The sequence below is a fragment of the Pelodiscus sinensis genome, chromosome 3 (genome assembly GCF_049634645.1).
Source record: "Pelodiscus sinensis isolate JC-2024 chromosome 3, ASM4963464v1, whole genome shotgun sequence".
Taxonomy (NCBI): Eukaryota; Metazoa; Chordata; order Testudines; family Trionychidae; genus Pelodiscus; species Pelodiscus sinensis.
This window is the reverse complement of record NC_134713.1, coordinates 105,395,002-105,421,404: the sequence shown is the minus strand read 5'-3', so window position 1 is coordinate 105,421,404 and position 26,403 is coordinate 105,395,002. Positions and strand designations below refer to the sequence as shown.

General features: G+C 43.6%; 1 protein-coding gene across 2 annotated transcripts in view; it reads right to left on the bottom strand.

Moving 5' to 3' along the window:
- SASH1 (SAM and SH3 domain containing 1) overlaps positions 1 to 26,403 on the bottom strand; it is an 843,335-nt gene that overhangs the window by 278,063 nt on the left and 538,869 nt on the right. The window lies entirely within an intron of this gene.

The window sequence follows — 26,403 nt, the reverse complement described above, 5'->3', positions numbered from 1 at the left end:
CAAGACTGATATAAATTGATGTTTACTTCAGACCAGTAAGACACTATTTTATAATAAAAAAGTAGAGACTTCAAAGTTACGTGAAACAGTTGAAACTATGTACTCATATTTTACATGCGTAGAGCTGAAATATATATAGATGATATCTGACACTAGAAGAGGAATTGCATGATTGAAAAAGATTCCTAACCTTCAGTAATAATAGAGTGCTTATAAAATTCCAACATGGAATTCACCTATCACACTGCAGCCTGCAGGTTGAACATCTCAAGTCCAGAACTCTCTTGTCCAGAAACATCCATTGTCCGGAATAATTTTAGTTAGCTGGATGTCTGCTTTTCCCGATGTGGCCAAGTTTCCCATGGTCCCGTAAGGTTTATTTATAGCCACCAGTCCTAGCTCTCAGTGTTTGGTACTGTTATTTAGCTCTAATTTACCCCTAAATGTCATCTAACAGTCCAGTAAGTAGGGAAGTGTTGGCAATGCTGCTAGACAATATTGACCTCCAGAAAATTGGTCCAGAAAATTCTCTGGTTTGGAACCGGTCAGGTCCCAAGAGTGCCAGACCAGAGAGGTTCAGCCTGTATTATATACCCTGAATCATAATGAATCTAGAAGAATTTGCCCTCACTTCATTATACTAACATGGTTGTTATAAACCATAATTCAACCCTACTGAACTCAATAAAAGCTTTTAGACCAGAGTCAACAAATTCAAGTAATGAAGAGATTACAAACATAGTAAGATACTACTCAGAATGAGTAAGGGTAACAGAATTTGGCCCTTCGGTAGAAGACATTCATTCATTCATTCATTCATATGAGCACTATTTTGTGCTCACTACAGACCACACAATAAAAGTTTTTAAAAATAGTTTTTAGATTGAACCTTCGGCCTTGCCTGAAACACTTATGCTCTGCTCTACATGCATATTACTATCTGTGACAACCTCCTTCTGTTTCAAAATACCTTTTTCATGTACTAAAGGAGTTTTGATAGTAAAATCCTACAAGTCTAAATACTCCAGCTGTGTAATACTGGATTCAGTTTTAGGATGGAGAATCATTACATTCTGGCTGTAAAGCCTGAAACATGAAGGGAATTCTCTTCCTGTTTATTATAGAGGCATATCAAAAAACTTCAAGAATTTACAGAAAGAGAAAGAATTCTTGGGATTTATTTTATTATTGATAAAATAAAGTGTTTAGGAAATAGGAAAGCCTCTAATAGCCCCAAAGTGTGCTGCAGAAATGGAAGAAACATGAAGATTATGATAAATCTGGACAGATGTACACCAAGGAAGCCTCAAACTTATCATCTCCCTTCTCATGGCCCATAGGAGGCTTGTCAGGGGGCCAACAATCCCTTTGAGAAAGAGTAAGTTTATTAGTCCCTAATGAGAATTTTCTTTATATTTGGAGGCTGGCATGAATGTTTGGTTCACCTGGGGTTCAGGAACATACTACTCATGTGGGAAGAACACCAAGCAGTGTAGTAAGGCTGATTTAGGGGCTCACAGTGGGTGGAGATCAGTAGAAATAGGGACCAGAGATTTCACTCTCTGAAAACCCGTACAAGGGTACCCAACAAGCAACAAAGGGCAGCTAGGGTTAGAAGGAAGGAAATTCATCCCTTCCCGAAATGCCTCCACAGAGGCCGAGAAGCAGCAAGAGGTGGAAGATTTCTCTGAGGGTATGTCTACACTACCACCCTAGTTTGAACTAGGGTGGTTAATATAGTCAATCGAAGTTGCAAATGAAGCCCGGGATTTAAATATCCCAGGCTTCATTTGCATCTTGCCGGGCACCGTCATTTTTAAATCCCCGGTAGTTCGGACTCCGTGCCTGCGGCTACTCGCCGCATGGAGTAGGTAGTTCTAATTAGGCTTTCTAATTCGAACTATTGTTACTCCTCGTGGAATGAGGTGTAACGGTAGTTCGAATTAGAAAGCCTAATTCGAACTACCTACTCCGTGCCGCGTGTAGCCGCGGGCACAGAGTCCAAACTACCGGAGATTTAAAAATGGCGGCGCCCGGCAAGATGCAAATGAAGCCCAGGATATTTAAATCCTGGGCTTCATTTGCAACTTCGATTGACTACATTAACCACCTGTAGCGGGCTTCCCGCTCGACCACAGCGTCCCCTGCTGTCTGTTCGGGGAATTAGATCTGCCGGCTGGTGGCGCGGTCTTTTCAGAACACTGCCCTCCGGCAACATCCACAATTGCCTGAGCTTTTCCCCCCTTCTGGGGGATGGTTGGTTGTAGGTCGGCAGGCCTTTGGGAGGCGGTTCCTCCGCCCCTGGTACAATGGGTGGCTAGTCCGCCCTATGGCCGTACCGTGCCTTAAAATAGTCCGAGTCTATGAGTCTATTTCTGGCCTTATTTCAGGTCGGGGTGAGAGACAATAGTTCAGGGGCCCGGCCTTGCTTCAGGCCCGGGCCACTGGGGAAGAACTTCTCCGTATATCCAAGTCTCTTAACTCAGTTATGAGCAGGACAGCAGTCCTAGTCCTGGCCCTTTAAAAGGTCCGGTCTGGATCCTGGCCTGGTACCAAAACACCATATGGAAGCCCAGGCCCTCGAGCAGGGCAGGGCAGAGCAGGGCAGCAGAGCACCGGGTGTAAGCCCGGGCCCTCAAGCAGGGCGGGGCGGCAAAACACAGTAAGCTGAGTCCAGGCCCTGGGACAGGGCGGGGCAGCTAATTAACAATGGCGGCCAGGCCCTAGTGTAAGGCATGGCTGCAAACAAACACACAGGTTTGTAGAAGCTCCTAGTTCAAGAGCTGGGCAGGTAGTGCACCTGCAGCAGTGGCAAGGGGGAGACTGCCACCCGGTTAGTGGGTGGTGGGGAGGGGCGCAGGCCCACCCACTCCACTGCGCCCCGGCCCAGGGCCCTGATTGCAGCAGTGCAGCTGCTACGGGCTCAGCAGGGGCTCCAGCCCGCAACTTGCTGGCCTAGGGCTGCTCTCAGCCCGTGCTACCCCCTGGGCCACTTCTTGTCTCCCCCTTCGCTGGTACCTGTACCTCCAGCAGGTCTGTCAGGGAGTCGAAGCGCTGTCATCCCAGCAGTCAGCCCAATCCAGGGGGTCAAGGGGTTGGAACTCTGCAGCGTCCCGCGGGCTCGCCTGGCCCCGGCGTTCCAGTACCCATCGGGGTTCCAGCTGGTCCAGCGGCTCGGGCCAGTCCTTGGGGTCCACGGGAGGTTCAGCTGGCTGGCTTGGCCAGGCCTCCATATCCCTGGCAAGGAAGCCTTGGCTGGCCTCCGGGGAGGCCGCTGAGGGCGGTCTAGGCCCGGTCTTAGCCTCCCCCGGCAGGAGCTCTGGACAGGCCTCCGTCTCCTTCAGAGGCTGGCCCCTGACTGAGCTCCCCGGCGGCCTTATTATACTCCTAGCCGCGCCCTTTGACTTCCGGTCAGGTGAGGGGGCGGGGCTAGGCTGGGCCCAAAATGGCTCCCCGAGGGGTTTCTCCGCCTCCGGCTCAGTGGGTGGCCACTCTACCCCACTACACCACCCTAGTTCGAACTAGGGTGGTAGTATAGACATACCCTTAGTCTACTTCTAATTTACGAGGAGTATAGGATCTTTCTAATTTACGAGGAGTCTCGCATGATATTCTTATTGATAAACTAGGCAAATATAACTTAGATAGGGCCACGATAAGGTGGGTGCATAATTGGCTGGATAACCGTAGTCAGAGAGTGGTTGTTAACGGTTCTAAATCCTGCTGGAAAGGGATAACAAGTGGAGTTCCTCAAGGGTCTGTTTTGGGACCCATACTGTTCAATATCTTCATCAATGATGTAGATATTGGGATAGAGAGTACGCTTATTAAGTTTGCAGATGATACCAAACTGGGTGGGGTTGCGACTTCTTTGGAGGATAGGGACATAATTCAGAATGACCTTAGCAAGTTAGAGAAATGGTCGGAGGTAAACAGGATGAGGTTTAATAGAGAGAAATGCAAAGTGCTCCACTTAGGAAGGAACAATCAGTTCCATACATACAAGATGGGAAGCGACTGTCTAGGAAGGAGCATGGCAGAAAGGGATCTAGGGGTCATAGTGGACCACAAGTTGAATATGAGTCAACAGTGTGATGCTGTTGCAAAAAAAGCAAATATGATTCTAGGTTGTATTAACAGGTGTGTTGTAAGCAAAACTCGTGAAGTCATTCTGCCGCTCTACTCTGCACTAGTTAGGCCTCAGCTGGAGTACTGTGTCCAGTTCTGGGCGCCACATTTCAAGAAAGATGTGGAGAAATTGGAAAGGGTACAGAGAAGAGCGACAAGAATGATTAAAGGTTTAGAGAACATGACCTATGAAGCCAGGCTTCATGAACTGGGCTTGTTTAGTTTGGAAAAAAGAAGATTAAGGGGGGACATGATAGCGGCTTTCAAATATCTAAAAGGGTGTCACAAGGAGGAAGGAGAAAATTTGTTCCTCTTGGTTTCTGAGGACAGGACAAGGAGTAATGGGCTTAAAGTGCAGCAGGGGAGGTTTAGATTGGACATTAGGAAAAAATTCCTAACTGTCAGGGTGGTCAAATATTGGAATAAATTGCCAAGGGAGGTGGTGGAATCTCCCTCTCTGGAGATATTTAAGAACAGGTTAGATAGACATCTGTCAGGGATGGTGTAGACGGAGCTTGATCCTGCCTTGAGGGCAGGGGGCTGGACTCGATGACCTCTCGAGGTCCCTTCCAGTCCTATGATTCTATGATTCTATGATTCAAAACAGGGCACTTATGTCGAAAATGCCCCATCTAAACTGCTGTGTTTTTTTTTAAAAAAGCCCTGTTTCGAAAATGTGGCAGCCACCATTATGCAAATGAAGCGCCGCTTAATTTGCACTTTCGATACATCTAATTTACATTCCTCTGCCAACAGAGAGGTGTAGTTTAGACACGGCCTTAGTTTTGCTGCTAGCTCTCTCCCCGCAGTTTCTTGTCAATTCTAGCTCCCTCTCATTCCTTATAGGGAAAATACTAGCCCTTCTGAAGTTAGGGAGCTGACAAGAGGATTTTTGTGCCTTTCCACTTCGTACTTTCAGTAGCCACAACGACCTGGTCCTGAGGAGCTAAAAAGATTTTCTATAGCAAGTCTCCATTTGTTGATCTGAGGATATTGCAGCATCAGGATTCAGTCCTAAAAGATGCTGAGTGGAGACTTTCCGAGAAGAATTTGTAGCCCACAGACATAAGGAGGTGTGCCACTGGATCAAGTCTACTCTGGGAGAGTCGTTTAGGGTATGTAGAAGCAAATCTCCCACCCCAAGTTGATAGCACAGTGAGGCTCACGACATGAGCATAGTGAGGCCTACTATTCAGGTCTCCAGTCTGCGAGGGACCTAGATTCCAAATGTCCATAAAAGCCATCTACAAACAAGGAGATGTGCTTACATGGGCTTATATATCAGCAGACATAATTTTCTGGGATTTGGTTGAGAAGGTCCCCCTGAGAAAGGTGGTTTGGGGAACAGAAAGAAGTAAAATTATATTTAGGGTAGCTCCAATGGCTAAAGCTAACATTCTGTATTGTTAAAAAAAATACAGAGCTCTCATTTATTTTATATAAAGAGACAAAGAAAATGGCAAAGCTCATCTTACTTTAACAACATTCTGATGGTTCTATAAACTGAATTGGCCATGTTGTCTGCTTCCCACACGACTTGTTCCTTTCCCTGACATTAACAGTCTACTGCTACCAATTATTGTAATTACTATCCCTAGGCTTGTGCCCTTTATTGATCCTAGGAGTTAAAGCAGTTTACAGTCAACAAGAGAAGCACTTTGACAGGAAGCATAAATAGGTTCCTCTAACCTCGTATGAAGCTCTCTAATAAATCAGAGCTTTTGCCTTTTTAATTTAAGCATTCCAGCAGAGATTTTAAAATATCATTTTCTCAGGTTGCTATGGAAGAAACTCGCTGTGATCATTTTAACATAGCAATCGAGCACCATGGGAAAATATATACAAGACAAGCTTGGTAACAGGAGGTACTGGTGTGATTGACCTGTCAAAATAAGCCAGAATCATGTAAATAGCCAGCATGGTATTTATTGAATTCCTTGACAGCACAATACAAAGAATTATTCAGGGCTTGGTAGCTTGTAGGAAAGAGAGGCTGAGGCCAGAATTTAGTACAGTCCTGATGTTACTCACAGTAAGGGTGTGTGACTGTAAGCAATAAACGCTTGACATTCACAGAACAAGTAACATACCATATACAGCGTTATATTGGTTTGTCTCTTACTTGGTGTTTCACTAACCATATTCTTATCTGGAAATAAGAAAGCTGCCATGGCCTCGCATAAAATCATGAGCTGATGAAATTTATATCAAGAGACTCAAGATATTTATTTTTTCTTAAACCTCCAGCGACTGGAATCATTAGTTTTCATTCAAAATAAAGTTTAGTCCTCACAGTTAAAGAGGAAAACACGAACAGCTCAAACACCAGAAAGTATGTAAAAATAATCCAATTTTTTATTATTAATCTCAAGATATTTGGGGCCTGACAATGCAATGTTGGTCTCAAAGGAGATAGCCCCTCTAACAGAATATAATCACTCAGCATGTTGTGAAGGGTCTACATCAGGGGTGGGAAAAAGGGCCTGTATCCAGCCCGTGGAGGCCCTGCCACTCCCCAGCCCCCAGGCCAGTTAGGGTCTGGGGGCAGGGGGAAGTGCACAAAGTTTACTTGGGGTTGGTCCTGCTTTGGAAAGGAGGATGGACTCAGTGACTTCCCAAGAGCTCTTGCAACCCCATGATTCTGTTTCTATGATTCTATAGGTGGTGAAGGCCATCAACGCCATCCTGCTGTGGAAGTCATTACCCTGTGGAACGTTGACCCCATCATCACTGGCTTTGCTGCCAGGAGTTTCCCCAACTGGAGGAGAACATTGATGGCACCCTCATCCCCAACCTGGCCCCTGATCACTGGGCCTCTAAATATATAAATAGGAAGGAGTACTCTTCAATGCTACTTCAGGTTCTAGTGGATCACAGGGGCCGGTTCACAGACATTTACGTCAGGTGGTTGGGGAAGGCACAAGATGCCCATGTCTTCAGGAACTTGAGTCTCTTCCAGAGGAGATGCATGCCAGCACTTTCTTCCCCAACCGCACCTTCAGGGTTGAGGAGATGGACATGCCCGTGTGCATCCTGGGTGACTCAGCCTAGCGCTTGTCCCCTGGCTTATGGAGAGCTACATGGGCAGCCTGGACCCCACCAAAGAGACCAAAGAGCAACAGGTTCATCAGGTGCAGGTATGCACAGAGAAACAATTGATGAGTTTTCTTTGTAACAGTCCTTAGCACAATTGAAGGCTCTTTTCATGCTCCCTCCCACCTTCTCACCTATCGAATCAATAGATCTTTTTTTTTCAACTGTTCCTTATAGGTCAGATTTTCTAAGCCTTTTATCCTTTTTGTTGCTCTCCTCTGGCCTCTCTCCAAATTGCTCATCTGTTTCTTAAAATATGATACCCAGAAGTGGGCAGAATACTCCAGCTGAAGCAGTGCTACACAGAGCAGAACTACCACCTTAGGACAAACTATTTGCCATTCCTGATTCAGTTTGTAGCCTTTTCCTTGGGAGGGGAGCGGCGTGAAGGGAGGAAAGGAAGAAGGTTGTTTTTTAACATGCACATAGAAAGAAAAGTGTGACAATGAAGCGGCAGTTCCCGACTAAAAATGAGGGGCACTCTGGTAATTATTGCTTTGTCCTTCATCAATCCTCCTTGCCCTTAAATTCACATACTGCCCTGTATAAAATCCCAGAAGGCCATTTGCTTTTTTCACTACAGCATCTCACTGTTGACAGTCAATTTTCATTTCACTATAACCCTAATCTTTTTCTGCTATATTGCTGCTTTGCTAATTACCAAATGTGCAACAGCAAAATGGTAAGTTTTTCATAAATGCAGTATTTTGCACTTCTTTTTGTTTAATTCCATTTTGTTAATTTCAAGCTAATTCTCCAATTTATCAAGGTCCTTTGAATTCTAATCCTGTCTTCCAAAGTGCTTGTATCCCTTCCCAACTCAGTGTCTCCTGAAAATTTTAAAAGTATATTCTCCACTCCAATTTACCACGGTGTTAAGATACAAATGACTTTTATTTCAAATGACATAAGTCAAGGTTAAAGGTTACTATCCACATTCTATTAATATCAACATGAAGTAGTGCTTATTAAGAAGGGCTCTGGGTAGACAGGGGGGCGTTTCTAAATTTAAGCCTTGATTTTTCAAAGGTTTACTCACACAAGTAAGTTTAGGCATGTACATAATTCTTTACAGAATTGGAGTCCTAGTTTCTACATTTGTGCTTCCAAGTTCTAAAAGAAAGCAATAAAAGCATAAGTGCTAATTCAAAGGAGGAAAATATTTTGAGTGTCTGCACCACACAGAGACAGAATACTGTATCCTTTAAATTCAAACCAGGAAGCCTGTCAGATTATAGAAAGGATTATTTTTCTTTGCAGTGTTCTCTCTTTTGCATCATGGAATCTGTATCAAATGTATTTTTCTACCTTTTCTCTTCACTATTATCACACAGAATATTTTAGGCATAAGAATTTAATCCTTCTGCAGAGCTAGAGCTTTCCTTCCTTCATAATGCAAATCTAAATGATAGGGAATTTCTTGGGAGTTGCTTATTGTTTCGAGAACAGACTCCAATTCATGCCCCAAATCAGGACTGGAGTCCCACTGTAAAAATACACAGGAAGACTAGATTACAAAATTCTCAATTTAGATTAGATAAACGACTAACAGCTACAATTCCTATAAAAGCTCAGAATTTTAATACCTTAGCAGAAGACAGTTTCTTTCAAAACATCAAGGCAGATTTTGTGTGTTTGTTTTTATTTCTAGTACAGGCAGTCCCCTGGGTTACGTACAAGATAGGGACTGTAGGTTTGTTCTTAAGTTGAATCTGTATGTAAGTCGGAACTGGCGTCCAGATTCAGCCGCTGCTGAAACTGACCGCCAGTTCTGACTTACATACAGAATCAACTTAAGAACCCCAAGCCAGCTGCTGCTGAAACTGATCAGCAGCTGATTCCAGGAAGCCTGGGACAGAGCAACTCTGCCTCGGGCTTCCTGTAGTCAGCGCTGTCAGTTTCAGCAGCAGCTGACTTGGGGACCTCTGGGGCAGAGCAGCTTGGGTGCTGCTGGGTTGCTCCAGTAGCGCCGCTCCTCGGCGCTACTGGACCAACCCGGCAGCACCCCATCTGCTCTGCCCCAGGCGTCCTGATTCAGCTGCTGCTGAAACTGACCATCAGCGGCTGAATCAGGACGCCTGGGGCAGAGTAGCTGGGGTGCTGCTGGGTTGGTCCAGTAGTGCCCAGAGCGGCGCTGAGGGACCAACCGGCAGCCCCCCAGCTGCTCTGCCACAGGCGTCCGGAGAAATGCCTAGACTGCTGGGGGGGGGGGCGTACTAGTTGCGCCCCCCCACCCCGGCAGACCAGGAAGACGTGGGTGGCGGACCGAGACGCACCGTGGTCCTGCCGCCTGGGTCCTCCGCGGCTTTGCTCCCAGTCTCCCTGGTCTCCCTGGGAGACCAGCAGACCAGGGAGACGGGGAGCAAAACCTCTGAGGACGCTGGCAGCGGGACAGCCGCGGGGCGCTTGGGCTGCTCCGCTGCTGGCTTCCCCGAGGCTTTGCAAAGCCTCGGTGGTGGGGGGGCTCGGGCAGCGAGGCAGCCCAGGCGCGCCTGGGCTGCCCCGCTGCCCGAGCCCCTCCGCGGCTTTGCTCCGCGTCTTCCTGGTCTGCAGACCAGGAAGACGCGGAGCAGCTTTTCTCCGCCCGGAGTACACGGGCGGCGGGACCGCGAGGTCCCGCAGTCCGTGTCCTCCGGGGCAGCCCCGTTCGTAACTGCGGATCCGACATAAGTCGGATCCGCGTAAGTCGGGGACTGCCTGTATTACAAATCTGCACTGTTAACATAATTTATATGAAAATACCTAGCAACTGCTGTCAAGTTTTCTAATATTAAAACAGCCACAATTGACTATGGCTGACCACTTTTATTAACATATAGTCTCATTAATGAGCTATTTCATTTACCTAATCACAAAGAATAAAGAGAACATACCCAGGAGGCCAATTCTGCAAACAGGTGCTCAACATCCTATTTGCAGATTTAATAGCTAATTCTATTCTATCCGCTAGATGGCAGTAAACGTTTGATAAGTTTCTTTAAATAAAAAAGTTAATAAAAATAGCAAGTGGACTTTTTGTTATGTATTTTTAAGTGTTTAAAGATTGATTATAACCAGTTTTTCTGCATGTAATTTCAAACTCTTTTCCAAATCATTCATATTTAGTAGGCTGAAAATGTAAATAGTAAATACAACATGTCTGACTTAACTGTTGTCATATCTGATATGTGCATGCACAATCTAGATTAAAAATAATTGCTCTCAAAGAAAACTAAGATCTTTAAGTGAGGCAACAGAAATACATGATGTTTTAAAATTTAGGCAAGCATATTTTGAAAAGACACCTTTCAAAATTGTTTCTATTATTTGACAAAGGATTAGCTTAACATGATTTATTTTGTTTTTAAAAAAGTTTGCAATTCTGGTCTCTAAATATCAAACATTTTAATTCTAAAAAGTGATATTTGAGCAGAAGAAATAAGTGTGGCAGACGATGCACTTCATTTTATGTTGTCAAATTGTAGGCATAAAATCTATATTAGCACACAGTGAGTATACAGGTTATAGTCAAGTTAAATAACAACAGATTTTACATCAGCATGTATTTGGTTACACCTTAATTTCTCTTTTTATCCACATAGCATGGAGCCTAAACTGGATTTATTTGAGTTTAATTGTTATGAGCCCGTGATACGGTTGCAAGATTACACTAGATTTCACTTTGGATGACTCTTGCTGTTCTTGAAGATGCAAATAATTGAAGGCTATCTAAAGAGGTTGGATTACCATCATTGCATAGCTGCTCACCTCATAAATTGAAATAGAACAATTCAGTTTAAGTACAGAAAATGTTTACTGTTAGGATATTAGAAATGGCTTTTAACTACAGCATAACAGCATTACTACACCAAAGATGCTGCTGAAATGGGTTGTTTTATTTAAAAAACCCAACCAGATTAATTTAAAAATAATAAAAGCAGATCATGAAATCAAACAACTTTACATATTCAGCAGCTCAGGAATACAAGGCAAAAGCTATTTACCAAATAAATATATATAATCCAATCAGAAGACAAACATACAAAGCTTTGTGTTTGAATGACTGGGAAATGATGAGTGACACACCATGTAGACCTCAGGAAACCATCATTACCATTTGAGGTCATCAATTTTTCTAAACCTTATTGCTGGCAAACAGTGACAGTAACAGCAGAAGCTGTTCCATAATGAACTGTGAAATCCCATATACTGTAAAGTGAGCTGTTTTAGAACATCTCAATCAGATTATGGCTTGGACTGCTTCAACAAATTCCTGATGAAAAAAATCTGAGAAAGTACCATAAGATTTTGGTTTAAAAAAATAGGAGTTCATTCAGGTTGTAAGAGTATGAATTTAACACGTAATAATGTTTTTATCCAGGTTACCCCCCTCGGCTAAAAGTGAACTAAAAGCTATTCTTAAAATAATTAGAACGTTTTTGGGTGGGTTGAGGGAATTTCTACCTGGATGAGGGACAGAGAGGGAACTGATCAGCACAGAGGCCAAGAGAAGGTTCCTGAGAATCAGGATCCAGTCTCTGCATTAGGGAACTGCCTATAATACATGTCGGTAGAGTTAAGCAAAATATGTTTGACAAATATTTTATTTTGAAAAGATTTATTTTGCCAGTAACAACTCCCCCCGCCCCAAACATCTGGAGACAGGTAGGACTGCCTGTGGTCTTGCCCACATGCTCAGGGTCTAATTGATTTTTATATATGGAGTGGGGAAGGAATTTCCCTCCAGGTCAGATGGGCAGAACACCTCCCCTCCCCCCCCCCCCAGTTTCTACCATTCTCTGAAGCATAGGGGATAGGCATGGGCGTCAGGTATGTAAGCCAGGGGAAGGGTCTGTCTTCCTAAACCACCAGGCATAGCCTTGCCCACACTCTGCCCCCAGAATGCCAGCTCTAGGCATTCTGGGAATGGAGTGTTGCTGCCCCCAGTACCTGCCCTACCGGTGCTTTGTGGCTGAAGGGACCAGGCCTGGCCACATCACATGCCCTCCTCCCTCCCTGATGCTCCTGGTCTGGAGAGGCTAGGTCGGGCTGGGCCATGCAGTGTAGCATTCTGTGCTTCCTCCCTCCCCTGGTGCTCGAGAGGCTGGTCTGGGCCATGCAACGCGCCTTCCACCAGGGCTAGGGAGGCACCCGCTCCCCTGTCCTCCCATCCCTGTGGCTGGCACGCTGCCCCACCTCCTGGGGGCATGGCCTAGCACAAGGGAAGGGCTAGAGGTGTGGATGGGGGCTTCCCTCCTTCAGCCCTGCCTTCACCGACCACGCATGGAAAGAAGTCGCTTGCAGATTTGAACAAGTGTAAATGGGGGGTTCTCTATAACTCAAATCTTTAAACTGATTTAAGAACTTCAATAGCTCAACCTGGGGTTAAGGGTCTATTTAAGGAGTGGGTGGGTGAGGTTCTGTCACCTGCAATGTACAGGAGGTCAGACTAGAGGATCATGATGGTCCCTTTTGACTTTAGTTTATAAATGCAGTTTTGGTTGATTTGAAACTATTAACACATGCACCTTGATTCTAGTTTTGGTTGAGAAAAACTATTTCAGAGCCAGTTATAGGGAAGAAAAGAAAAAGAGTGTGTCTAACCTTTAACCCAGCCTTTAGAGCACTTGCGTGGGAGATGCAGGATTGAATCCCTACTCTAGAGCAGGCCTTCAGCTCAGCTCTACACTTCCCCAGTGAGCAGCCTAGGACTAGGAATGTTTGCAGAATGAGTAGTTCTTACTTTCTCCAATTAAAAATTATTCCACTTTGTAAATTCTTATTTACTGGAACTGTGACTTGAATTTACATCTCATTTCTGCCAGGTAACTGCTGCTTTAATCACTAGATTATTTTTATTATACAGAGATTGGCCAATGGGGAAATAGGTCAGTAAAACAACTTTGAAAAATCCACACATCTGAGCAATGCAGTTAAACTGACACAAAATCTGGTGTAGCCAGTGCTAGAATTCTCCTGTAAACCTACTTCCTGCCTTTCAGGGGGTTGGATTACTGATGCCAAAGGAAAAACTCATCCCAGTGATTAGGCAATGTCTTTGCTGGACCACTACAGCAGCACGGCCGCAGCATTTTAAGTTGCAGACAAGCCCCACATTTCTTTAGTTGATAATGTTGGTTTTTTATAAATACTTTGGGAAAGAGAGTAATATGGAAGTACAAAACCAGTTTAACCTCCACAGAAAACTAAACATTTTACTGCAGGGTCTGCAAGTGAAGAGATTTTTCCAAAAGCATAAAAAAGGGAATCAGGGCTTGCCTACACAGGGAGATTTACAGGCATAATTATCTCAGTGAGTCCCCCATGTGGATATTTATTATGGAATAAGAGTCCCTTTTCCCAGATTATCTTATACTACTCAGTCACTTGGGCAAAATTCCCACTTTACATAGTCCTTGACCTGGACAACAGTGCAAATCAAATGAACAAGAAAAAGGTAAAGTCTATAAACATAAGAGAAAAAATAATCAAAGACCCTTTGTCCTTGGGACTTTCATTTTTGTTTATCTCCCTTACTCCTCCCTGCACTAGTTCACTAGTATTTCAGAGGCACTCTGGTGAGCACAAGGTGATTGCTCCTTACCATTCCCACTGTCTTCTAATCCTTCTCTGCCTCTTCCTTGTTCTTTATAGTTAATCTTGCCTGCACAGTCAACACAGCTGTAGGTGTGTCCCTCCACAACCAGCATTTCTCACAGCTGAGTTCTGGGGTGGCTAGTTTCCTCTCTCCACACTTAGAATGCTCTTCAACCTTTCCTGTCTGGGTTTTGGCATGGGAGAAGTAGACTATATTGTATTCCACGAAAGTGACAGAAGCTAAACTGGAAAAAGGCAGAATTATGCAGAAAAATAGTGTCTACACAGGGGAGTTATACTGGGATAAATATAGCAGTTTAATAAATCATTGTTATCTTTTATATAGTGCTATTCAGCAGCAGGTTGGACTGGTATCATGATACTGTTAAATTTTTCCCTTTATACAAGCCCTAAGACAACTAGCTCCTGTTGACTTTCAGAAGGAGCTGAGCTTCTAACTGCCCTTTGTGCCTTTGAACATCTCCTCAGTGGGTATTTATGATGCCATCACTTACTGGCAAGGGAAATAAGGAATCTTGAACTTTACTTTCATATTATTTAGACCAGGGGAGGGATGGTTCACTGCTCAGTTTCATTCGGCCCATAATGCCCGCTGCAGTACTGAAGCCACGAGTGCTGGCTCACTTCCGGAAGCACAGAAGCATAGGAATTAAGGGTTGGGCGGGGTGGTGCTGCAGCACCCCCATATTTTGCAAAAGTCCCTGCTGCTGGCCCTCCGCCAAGGGTCCCAATGCTACAGGACCCTGCCTGAAGCCATGTCTCTGGAGTCCTGGGCACGGACCCCACATCTGGGGCTCTGCTCTTATTCCCGGCTGTGGTCCTAGCCTCAACCACCTTCTCCCTGTCTGTACCCTGCCAGCCCCCTGCCTTGGAGCCATAGCATAGCGTTAGTCTCAGCTCTGGAGAGAGGGGGGCATAGAAAGGGGTAAGGAGATGCCAGGTAAAAAGTTTGGAATCCACTGTCCTTCAACATCCTCACTGCAAAAATTGTTCTAGAACCACTGCCTCCACGCATACTTCCTCATGGAGCTTCAACTGTGAGTACCAACACGCTCTACTGTGAGCAGACATCCTGAGCCTCCATGCTCCCCAGGTGGGTGAATAGCTCATGATTAACTTTTTCTGGGGGGTCACTGGCCCATGACAGAAAAAGTTTCCTCGCTCCTGATTTAGACTGAGAGTTTCTAAGGGAAAGAACTGAGTTTTCTGTCTCATACAGTGTTGAGTGTATTTTCAGGACTTAACAACAGTAAAATGTACATCTTAAATTTACATATTATTTTATTACTTGGGATATCTCTAAAAAGGCTTTATTTTGTTTATATAAGCTTTTCAGTTCATCTTTGATGTTGTTTGGAGCCCATTAGAAACTAATAATACTGGAAAAACATTGTGAGGTTGCAGAGAATCAAACCTCCCAATACAAATATGGCAAAATGCACCCCAGTCCTGACTTCTGCTGTCACAGACATAACTAACAGTAAGTGCCAAGCTATGCTGCAGTCCTATTACAAAGGTCTCGGCCTACTGACCTCTTGATATCCCTACTTGTTGTTGCTGCTTTGGAAGCAAGAGATGGTTCTTATAGGGTTGCCAGGTGTCCGGTATTGAATCGGACAGCCCGGTATTTAAAGCATGTGTCCAGTAAAAATAAAGCAGAAAATACCAGACATGCAAAACCAGGTTTCTCGGATGGAAGGCCGCTTGGGACATTCTTACCCCGCTGCATTTGGCAGGGGGAGTGTGTGAGTGTGTGGGAATTTAAAGGGGCCATGACTCTTGTTTTTTTATGTTCAATAACTTTGGTCCCCCCCCCTTTTTCTTTAAACTCAACAACTTTTGGTGGTTTTTTTTCTCAATCTTTTTTTTTTCCCCGCCATGGTCGGTAATTTTTTGTGAACTATCTGGCAACCCTAGTACTCAAGCCTAGCCCTTGTGCACTTACCTCTAGATCACTGAGTCCAGCCAAGCTAGAAATTTTACTCTAGGTGATATATTCTGAACTTTCATTCTCAGTGCTGGAGCTGTATTGACATTAACCCTTATCCTAAGGACCACCAGATTTTGACAATTTTTTTTCATATCAGCAGCTGTATTTCTTTTCAATGGCATTGTACTTGTTCAATAAATTGTATTTTTCCAGCTTGTCACACAATCTGAATATGTCACTGCATGTCAAAGAGGTAATTTTAAAAATCCCATCAAATATACCAGTCTGTGGATAATTTCTCTGATTGGAATGTTCGTGACTTATTTAAGGGGACCAGTTACAACGGATGACACCAGGTGAAGGAGCAGGAAGTTACATACAACTCAGTAAATTTAAAAGCATTCATCTTAACTTTTTTTTCTAGAGAAACATATTAATGGTGGAGATTTAACTAGAGACTGAAAGAAGAGGAAAAAAGTTCAGATTTCAATAGTCTGGTATTACCGAGTTAGCAAAATGCTCATGTAAAGACCAGTTTGCTGGCTTTACCTCTATCTCATGGTAGTATTTGGTCATTATTCACATCACAAAACCTAACTGGTGAGTACACTCTCTTTCCTTGAGACAGCAAGAGGGAGATTAGAAAATCTGCATTTTAGCAAACAACAGCACAAAACCTCTTTTATCAGGAGTCCCCATGTCCCCATCCTCATGGTGGAAAGGAACTTTATTTAGGCAGAGGGGCAGAATTAACTCTTCTGGAGATCCAAGGAAGATTTGTGGGGCCTCCCCTAGGCTCTGGGATGGGGCTAAAATGAGGGGTTCTGAATGCAGGAGGGGGCTGTGGGTTGCGGTGGGGGGTTGGGTGTGGGAGGGGTGGGAGGGGACTCCAGGCTGAGGTCAAAGGGTTTCGGAGTAAAGGTGGAGGCTCAGGGCAGGAGGTGGGGTGCAGAGTCTGGGAGGGAGTTGAAGTGTGAGAAAGGACTCGGGACTGGGGCATGGATTTGGGGTGTGGGATGCTTACCTGGGGCAGCTTCCCTCTGGTGTCACAGGCCTGGGGAGGGGGCAGGTGGTTCTGCGTGCTGCAATTTCTGGACTATGGGAGCAATGGGGGCAGTGTCTGCAGATAAGGGAAGCACATGGACAGAGCTTCCCAGCATTTGCAGTTCCATCCCTGTGGCAGGAAAGGGAGGGCAGGGCATCATGTGGAGTTACATACTCTTCTCCCCCTCCCGCCAAGCAGGCCAAAATGCAGGAGCTTTAATGGATGCAGCCCTGGGCACTTATCCAGCCTATCTGTACTTTTTCCGTGGGCCTTCCTTAGCCTGATGCCCTGGGCTAAAACTGTTTCTTAATCTGGGACTGTTTAGTGGTAACTCTCAAAAAAATGCATTTCAAAGGGTGACTGGACTATAAAAGTGAGTGGCAAAAACTGTTCTCTCTCCCTATCCATCTCTCTGTAGGAGGATTGTCAGTAGGTTACAGATTGTTGTGATAAGCCATAAATCCAGTGTCTCTATTCAATCCATGATTTTAACTGCTCAGCTGCTTCTCTCTCCCCTTCATTTCCTTCCTATGACTGGAGAGGTGTTAACAGGCCATTTTACCTTATGTTGTCCCTTGATATGTGATAACGACTTATGCTAGGAATCTTTTCAGACCTCGTATTTACCCAAGACACTAGTTTCCCTTACCTAAAGAAGAGTGGTATGTAAGCTTGAAAAGTTGTCTCTCTCATCAACAGAAGTGAGTCCAATTAGAGATATTACCTCACCCATCTGTCCCTATAATACCCTGGCCCTACTGCACTGCATACAGAAGTGTGCTGTACAGAGCAGAATGCATATTCTGAGGGAAAATCTGACACTGGGAGTGTGTTGAGGTCACCTTGCAAATGATAATCCAGGCTGGTAGAAGCCTGAGTGTGACTGACGTGTAGCTGGCAAGTTGTAACATATTCAGGGTGTTACCTACTTGCTGTCTGTGAGTGGCCCAGATAAGAGCTACAGCAGCAAAGCATTGTGTGGCATCCTAACTGGTAGGGCAGAGAAGACACAGTCCCTCATAAATTTAGGTTTCACTGCAGAATGTCATAACTTTGGCCCTACCGAATTCACTCTCTATTTTGGTCAATCTCACGGACATAGAATTTTTAAAAATATTAAATGTCATGCCCTCAGGTATTTAAGTCTGAAATTTCAGTGTTGTAACTGCCGGTGTCCTAACCCAAAGGGGGATTGGAGGGAGCTGCAAAGTTATTGTCAAAGAGCTGTAGTATTGCCACCCTTACTTCTGTGCTGCTGCTGCCTTCAGACTGGGGCCCTCACCAACAAGCATCACTCTCTGGTTTCCCAGCTCTGAAGGTAGCACAGAAGTAAGGGGTGGCAATACCATGACCCTCCTATGATTACCTGGTGACCTCCCATCCGAAACTCCATTTTGGGTTGGAACAGCAAGTTTGAGCAATACTGGTTTTCCTCATGAAATCTGTACAATATAGAGTAAAAGTATGCAAAAGACCAGATTTCATGATCCGTGATATGTTTTTCATGGCCACAAATTTGGTAGGGCTATAGTCATAACCTGCCAATGCTCAATGAGCCCTTATCCTTAAAACGCACATTTAAAAATATCAGAGACCAATATAAAATTGAGGAAGTGGCAGTGTTGTTTACTCAGAATGTATGTTACAAAAATAGATGTTTTAAAAGTAACAATCAAAAATTGCAGTATTCAAATTCTGGGCTGAATTTTGATCTGACTTTCACCGGTATAACTGTATTCATTTTGTCAGAGTTATTCCAGTTCTATACAAGTATGACTTTTCATGCATTTCAGGATTTTACATGGCTGCCCATCATCACTGTATCTGAACACCTTCTACATAAAAAGTGATAGCAATAGTGAAGTCCCTGGTGGACTTCATGGAATCTCTGGGATATTTTCCTTTTATGAAAAAAAAAACACTTTTTTTAGAAGGGAGGCATGACAGTGATTAGGTTTAGGGATAAAAGGAGTGACAACATTATGACTAGCATCTTCTTATGAAGGCAGACCTTTTCTAAAATGATTGTTTTTAGGGGTGAAAATCTGAACCCACTCGAGTCAAAGGGGAGTTTTACCATTCACTTCAGTGAGGCCAGAATTTCACTCCAAGAATTGATTACATCCCAGAGCTGCCATTCATCTGTTTTTGCACCCTTATATAACCAATTTCAGTCACTTGACAGTATAGCTGAGCCACAAAGGCAATATATTACAAAGAGCTTAAACTGTAAGGGTCACTGATGTTTTGCAACCATTTTTCACTTTTACTTTCTCCTTACCATTCTACCATTATATAGGCACATTTGTCTTCAGTGCTTTTTAAACACAAATATCAATTTAATGCTAGTGCAAAAGTTTTGTATATTAGACCCTTGGAGCCGATACCAATACATTAACTTTTACATTGCCATAAGGCTGTACTACTCTAAAAGCATCCAATCTTCTCCAACATATTCATCCATCATCTATTAGTATAACAGACGTCACTCATTTATGGTGCACACTTCTATCAGATCTGCTTCCATTTCTTATAGTAAAACATAAACCTCCATTACTGGAACAACTCCATTGTAGAAGGAGAGAAATTTATAAGTTTTTTTTTAACAATATATATATAGCTGGAAAATTCAGCTTTTCTTTATGAACTATTTCCTCTGGTTTGTTGGGAAGCAGAGATAGAGATAATGCATGCAAGATTGTGGCCCCAATAGCTTTTTGCTACAGCCAAACATAGAAGAGTATTTTCACATACAGTTGCACCAAAACACAGTCATCTATCAAAAACTAAGATAAACCATGTCTCGTTCAATTTGTGAAACAGACTTTCAACAGCAAGTTTTTTCAACTTCACACATTGTGAAGAGGAATTAGTTATCTATTAACCAAGCAAATTTAAACTTGTACACCTATTTTTCTGGGAGAAAATGTGAGGCCATACAATAACAATTTGAGATCATTTTGCTTTTCTGTGCTCTTAAGAACAGAGCTGTAACACTTCTATGCAAAATACAGTCATTAATGCAGCCTGTGCCGACTTCTGAAATAACCTACCTCTTTAAAAAAGGTTTCTCCACGCATTCTCATTTTGCCCACAATGAGCACTTGAAAGTGTTTTGCCATTGTTAGTATATTTAGTAGGTCATATAGCATCTGCTCTGTATAAATTAAAGTTACAGTCAGAATGTAAAGATTTCTGAAACATGGTCTAGGTCTAAACTTGACTGACGGCATCCAAATGTATCTATAGTCCAGACTGTAACGAGCCTATCACTGTAATATTTAGTTACCATACACTCCAGCTTAATCCAATAATCAACTGTGTTCTGCATATTCTAAAAAACATCACTGTGAGTAGAGAAGATGAGAAATGATGGCTTCTTCTGCTACTATAGGTCACAAAGCCTTCATCAAATACAGGAGAGAGAACAAAGCTACCAGTGATACAGACTGAAAAGATTAAACTTTAAGTCATGATAGAACAGAGAACACATCTGAAGACAAATAATACCCAACATGGACACCAAATATGGACACATTGGTCTCTCTTTGTTTCAGCCTTCTGAAACAAACTAATGGGAATGGGTATACTGTAGCTCACTTCTGATCTAGCAGTATCAAACCAAACCTTCCCACATGCACAACTTTGGAAGTTCACATACAATGGAACCTGGATCCAGTCTTTCCCTTATTTTAAGTCTCATGGCAAACAGGGGTGAAAGTATAACTCTAAGACATTTAAGTGTGAGGTGGAGTGCGCTGGGTTCAGGGCAAGTGGTTGAGGGGGGGAGGGGGAGGTTCAGGGCAGAGAGTAGGGATGTGCGGGGGGAGTAAAGTGGTGGGGGGGGGGCTCGTGGATGGTCTGGGGCAGTCCCGGTTGTGTCCATGTTACCTGGCTGATGCAGGGGTCCCTGTCCCGCCCTGCTCCTGTTCCTGCCAAGGGAGCTGTGGGCAGGCTGTGTGGAGGCACTGCATCTGAAGGCAAATGGCTGGTGGCAACATGAGAAGATCCTTGGGCTGGCCACCTGCCACTCCCTTCCTCTTCCTACCAGGGGCTGCAGCAGTGCACAGCACAGGGACACCACGTGCCTGTGCGGCAAGGCATCCAGCCAGCGCAGTGAGAGAGGGGCAGCAGGATAGACTGGAACATGGATGCCCCTCCAGAAGCCTGGCTGGAGGGCACATGTCTCTCCTTACAACTTGCCCCCAGCCAGCACCTCTCACCTGTCACCTTGATATCTGTTGGTTAGTGCAGCGCGGCTAGTGCCATCCTGCAGAAAAGCTATGGAAGTCATCAGGAACCCAGCTGGGAGTGCACCTCCACCTGCAGCAGGGCACCCCAGTGCCAGCCAGTTCCTTTTTACTAGAGTGGCACATTAGGGTGCTCTGCCTTACTTTCACCAAAGCAAAAGCAACCTCAGGCCATCTTTATGTGCACCATTTTATCACAGCTTTGTGGACAATAATTGCTTTTAAAGATGCAAAGAAAAAATAGTTCCCGTTACCGAAGTATTCCTTGATATAGTAGGAGTGTAGTGACAGCACTGAGGTTTATTACTTGAATAAACTGCCAAGTAAGGATCTATGAAGTAGAGGAACACCTTTAATACCAAGCAAATCCCCTACTCCTTGGAGTCACTCGATGGCTCATGCCAGTGAGTGCTTCACTCAGGGTCAGTGTTTGCAGGAATGGGCCTCCATGTTACAGAAGAATGCAAAACAAAAATATAGGAAGTGAACGGCTCGGTTTGTCAATTATCAGTTTAATAAATTCCCCTTTTAAGCGAAGAGTAAAGAGTACCTACTGAACAAAGAATTAATCTGGACATTTTGTCCAATAAAACTCTGTAGAATGTGCCAACTCGTGCTAATCACAGCAAGATGGCAAATCTATTTAAATACAGTCCAAGGGAATAGTGCTTTATTATGGACACTCTTCCATGGACAGAGCTGGGCTAAAAAAAATCAAGGAAACTCAAGAAAACCACTGCCCAGGGCCAACAGCAGCCCCAGCCCTGGGGCCAGTAACATCCTGCCGTTGATGGTTGCAGCAGCCCCCTCTGGACTGGGGTGGAAGTGTCTTGCCATGGGAGCCTGCTGCTGGGGTCAGTTAACTAGCTAAACACTAGGTTAACCAGTTAAACATCAGGTTGGCCCCACTAAACACTAGGTTAAACTAACGCTTAGCCAATTAACTGATTAATCAGAATTTTACATCCTTGGCTAATTGTTAACAAATTGGATTTTTAGGTTTAGGCATCTAGGGGGCTGGCTAGCAGCAAATAGAGAAATTGAAAGAGAAGAACAAGTAAGGCTGCAGAGCATGAGGAAAGTCTGGCACAAGATAAGCAGAGTCATTTATGATGAACAGATGCCCAGGCTAAAAATCATGGTAAGCCCAGCTCTTTGGCATGGAAGAGAGAGATGGGTGACTAAAGAAAGGCATTTGAGAGGACCTGGAGCCATTGAAATGAGATGTCTGGGGACAATGAGGAGGAATGATGTCCTCAGGTATGAGACAAGTTCTGTGGTACCAGAGAAAAGCTGCAAGAGAGGAAGGATGGATAAAGGGAATCCTGTTAGGGAGGCCTCCGAGACCAGAGTTTGCAGGAGGAGAATAAGAGGATGTCCAAGAAAATAGCATATTGACTGTGTGTAGAAATGGGTGGATATGGAGTAAGCATTCATAGAATCATAGGGTTAGAAGAGATCTCAGGAGGTCATCGAGTCCAACCTCCAATCCCAACCTTGAAGTAACAAGCCTGGAAACTGATCCAGCGACTCAACAGACCTACCTTGGAAAGGGTAAGAAGGAGAATTATTAACCATAATTCATATACATACAGGAGGCACTTCCCAGTTTAGCTTGGATCCAGCACTAGTGCCCAGAGTATACTTTCAGTCCTTGCCTGTTTTGTTTTCTTATTTGGTAAACTTATTTTTGTATCACTCACCAACAATTCTCACCCCACCCCTCGTCTGCATTACAGCATCACTTTTACTCCTTCCATCCTCCTTTCTTTCTCCCACTGGAACCATTTCTCCTTCCTCCACCGTACCCAGTTCCCACCAGTTCTTCCTACTCATGCTTCCTTCATCACTCCATCCCAAGCTCCTGCTCCTCCAGCAAGCACAAATCTAGGTGCAACACCTGTATCTTCTTCCTCCTGCATTTCTGGTGATATTTGCCCCAACCTTAGCTCTCCCTCCATCTCCACCTCCTTTCTTGATCATTGTGGATAACATTATCATTCTACCTGGGCACCACATTTCAAGAAAGATGTGGAGAAATTGGAGAAGGTCCAGAGAAGAGCAACAAGAATGATTAAAGGTCCAGAGAACATGACCTACGAAGGAAGACTGAAAGAACTGAGTTTGTTTAGTTTGGAAAGGAGAAAACTGAGAGGGAACACGATAGCGGTTTTCAGGTATCTAAGAGGGTGTCACAAGAAGGAGGGAGAAAAATTGTCCTTGGCCTCAGAATAGGACAAGAAGCAATGGGGTTAAATTGCAGCAAGGGAGGTTTAGGTTGGACATTAGGAAAAACTTCCTAACTGTCAGGGTGGTTAAACACTGAAATAAGTTGCCTAGAGAGGTTTTGGAATCTCCATCTCTGGAGATATTTAAAAGCAGGTTAGATTGAAATCTATCAGGGATGGTCTAAACGGTACAGTGTCTGTCGTGAGGTCTCTTCTAGTTCTAGTGTTCTATGATTCTGTCTGACACTCAGACCCGTAACTTGGGCTTCATTTTTTACTCTAATCACTCTCTATGCAATTAGTGGCCTGAAGGCCAGATGCGGTTCACCAGGGTTAGGCTTGGTGTGCTGCCAGACACATTGTTTACTGCTGAGCCTCCACAGGTATGGATACTCGCAGCTCCCATTGGCCATGGATTGCTGTTCCTGGCCAATGGGCGAGGTGGGAAGCGGAGCTGATTACAACAGGCTAAATTCATCAAGTAAATTATTCGCTCAGCACTGATATTACAGCTTGGGCTTGTCCCCTTCACAAAGCCTTGCCTCTCGGGCATTATTGACAAAACCGTTAAGTATATAAGAAATATTTTATACATCCTGTTTTTCTGACCTCTGCAATACAGTATAATGACAAGCATAGCAAACTTTATGGGAAAACCTGTCCTTAAGAGAAGCATTCTTCTTTTATATCTAGAAGCTTTCATAAATATCTACAATGAAACCAATATGCATTTTCTCCAACTATATAATTGCACAATGTTTTACAAGTATGATGCTCTCATTTTAGCAAACAGTTGTGGTTTGTTAGTTGTGTTCACCTCTGATAATTTGGCAGGCATTACTGTCTCAGTCTACTGGCATTTCAATTTTAATCTCAGAGCCTTGTGCTGGGTGATAAACATTTGCATAAAAGTGACAGCAAGTTTATTCCCTGTACCTGTGACTTAAATTTTTGTGTCTTAGAAAGCATTTTTTAAATCAGCAAGACTTGATTTGATTACAAATTATACTCCTTGGAAAAATGTTTTGAACCTAAAATCACTAAAATACAATTCAACGGATATACATTATTTGCATACAGTTAGTGCCAGAAACGGTATTAAAATGCCTATGTTAATTAAGTTGCACCCTTGGTAGCATGACAATGTTGAATATTAAGGAGGAAAAAGTGCAACACACACACTTCAAGCCATACTCCAAACACACACATGTTGCTTGGCAAATATTTATTGAATATTTTTCTGACATGAATGGGTAGTAATAGTAATTTTCCTATTCATACATACAAAAGGGCAAGACAACAAAAGCAGCTGTCATATTAAGGACACTGTTGTTCTGAATCAATTATATCTTGATAGTAGACCACTCAGTTATGCACCTGCTTTTAAATAGAAAGCCTGTGTAGCTCCCCTTGTAATAAAGAAAAAAACAGGAGGGAGAGAAAAAATAATTCTTTTGAAGGTCAGCCAGGGCATCTTGCTAGTACTCCTCCCTCTTCCCCCTCACTGATTGACTCTGAATAGGAAATCAGCCCAAATCTATTGTTGTGATAGGGAGGAGGAAAAAAATCCCATCAGTGTTGAACATGTGTCACTTTCACTTTTTGAAAGAATATAATTATTGTATTTAACGGACTCACTTCAGAAAAAATGTCCAGAGCTTTCCCAGAGCTCATCAAGCTGAAGGATAGCAGCGATGGAGAATATGAGAGCTAGCTGCTTATCTTGATTGCAGTATGCTTCACAGGTATCCATTACTCTGTCATTAATATCCTCCCCTTTTCTCTTGTCATCCTACGCAGAGCTGCTCTCTTCAAAATCTGCTTATAATAGGAGTGCACAGGTGCATGTCTGTCTGTCTAGCACGCTGACAGCAGAAGTCACTATTTAGCCTGTAGTTCATGGGTACCATGAAAAATGATTTCAGTCGCAGATTAAATTGCTTTGAGTGCAGTTGTTTATAGGAGCTGGAATTATGAATTTGTCACTTTCTCTAGGTTTAATCTGACCAGTCAGTGTCTGGTGAAATCTTCCTACAGGACTCCAAATCCACTATCACTCACTGATTTGAGTTGGACAAAGATGGTTCATGCAGCTTTCTTCTAGACATGTAGATAATTCAGTGAAATAGCAATATCTCTCTGGGGATTTCCAATTATCACGTCTGACTAGCCTAGGAATAGAGAGAGAATGAGCAAGAAGTGGTACCGCTTTCTGAATTTTGACTCCTAGGAAAAATGAATGAAGACCCAACCTCCTTTTATGTCCTTTGTTTCATACAACTTTTCATGACACAGTAACCACATTTGAAACATATGCCATTCTGTATGAATGAATGATGAAACTAAGAATACCGTTGGTCCAGTGAGGTAGTATGGTCCAGCGATGAGGGAAATGGATTGGAGAGGAGATTACCCTACACTCTACTCTGTGACCATGGACAATCATGTCCTTTCTCCGTGCCTCAGTTTTCTCATATGTATAACACGGGATAACTGTTTACTTTCTCTTTGAAAAGTCTCTAAGAACTATTAATGAAGGCTACAATACAAGAGTTGTGTATTATCAGGGAAATACAACATACCTGAGGCTGCTACAAGGTGGGTGCATCACTTGTTCTGGGTCTGATTCTCTTCGATATCTTCATCAGTGATTTAGATAATGGTGTAGAGAGCGCACACAAAGTTTATGGACAATAACAAGTTGGGTGGGTTTGCAAGTGCTTAAGAGGATACCATTAAAATTTAAAATGATCTGGACAAACTGGATAAATGGTTTGAAGTAAACAGGATGAAATTTAATAAGGACAAATGCAAAGCACTCCATAGAAAAGATAACAATCAGTTACACAAATGCAAAATGGGCAATGACTGTCTAGGAAGGAGTACTGCAGAAGGGATCTGAAAGTCATAGTGGGTCACACACTAAACAGAAGTGAACAGTGTAACACTGTGACAAAAACTGCAAACATCATTCTGGGATCTATTAGCAGGAATGTTGTAAGCAATACATGAAAGTAATTCTTCCACTCTACTCTTCACTGATCAGGCCTCAACTGGAGAACTGAGTCCAGTTCTAGGTGCCATATTACAGGAAAGAAGTGGAAAAATTGGAGAAAGTCCAGAGAAGTGTAT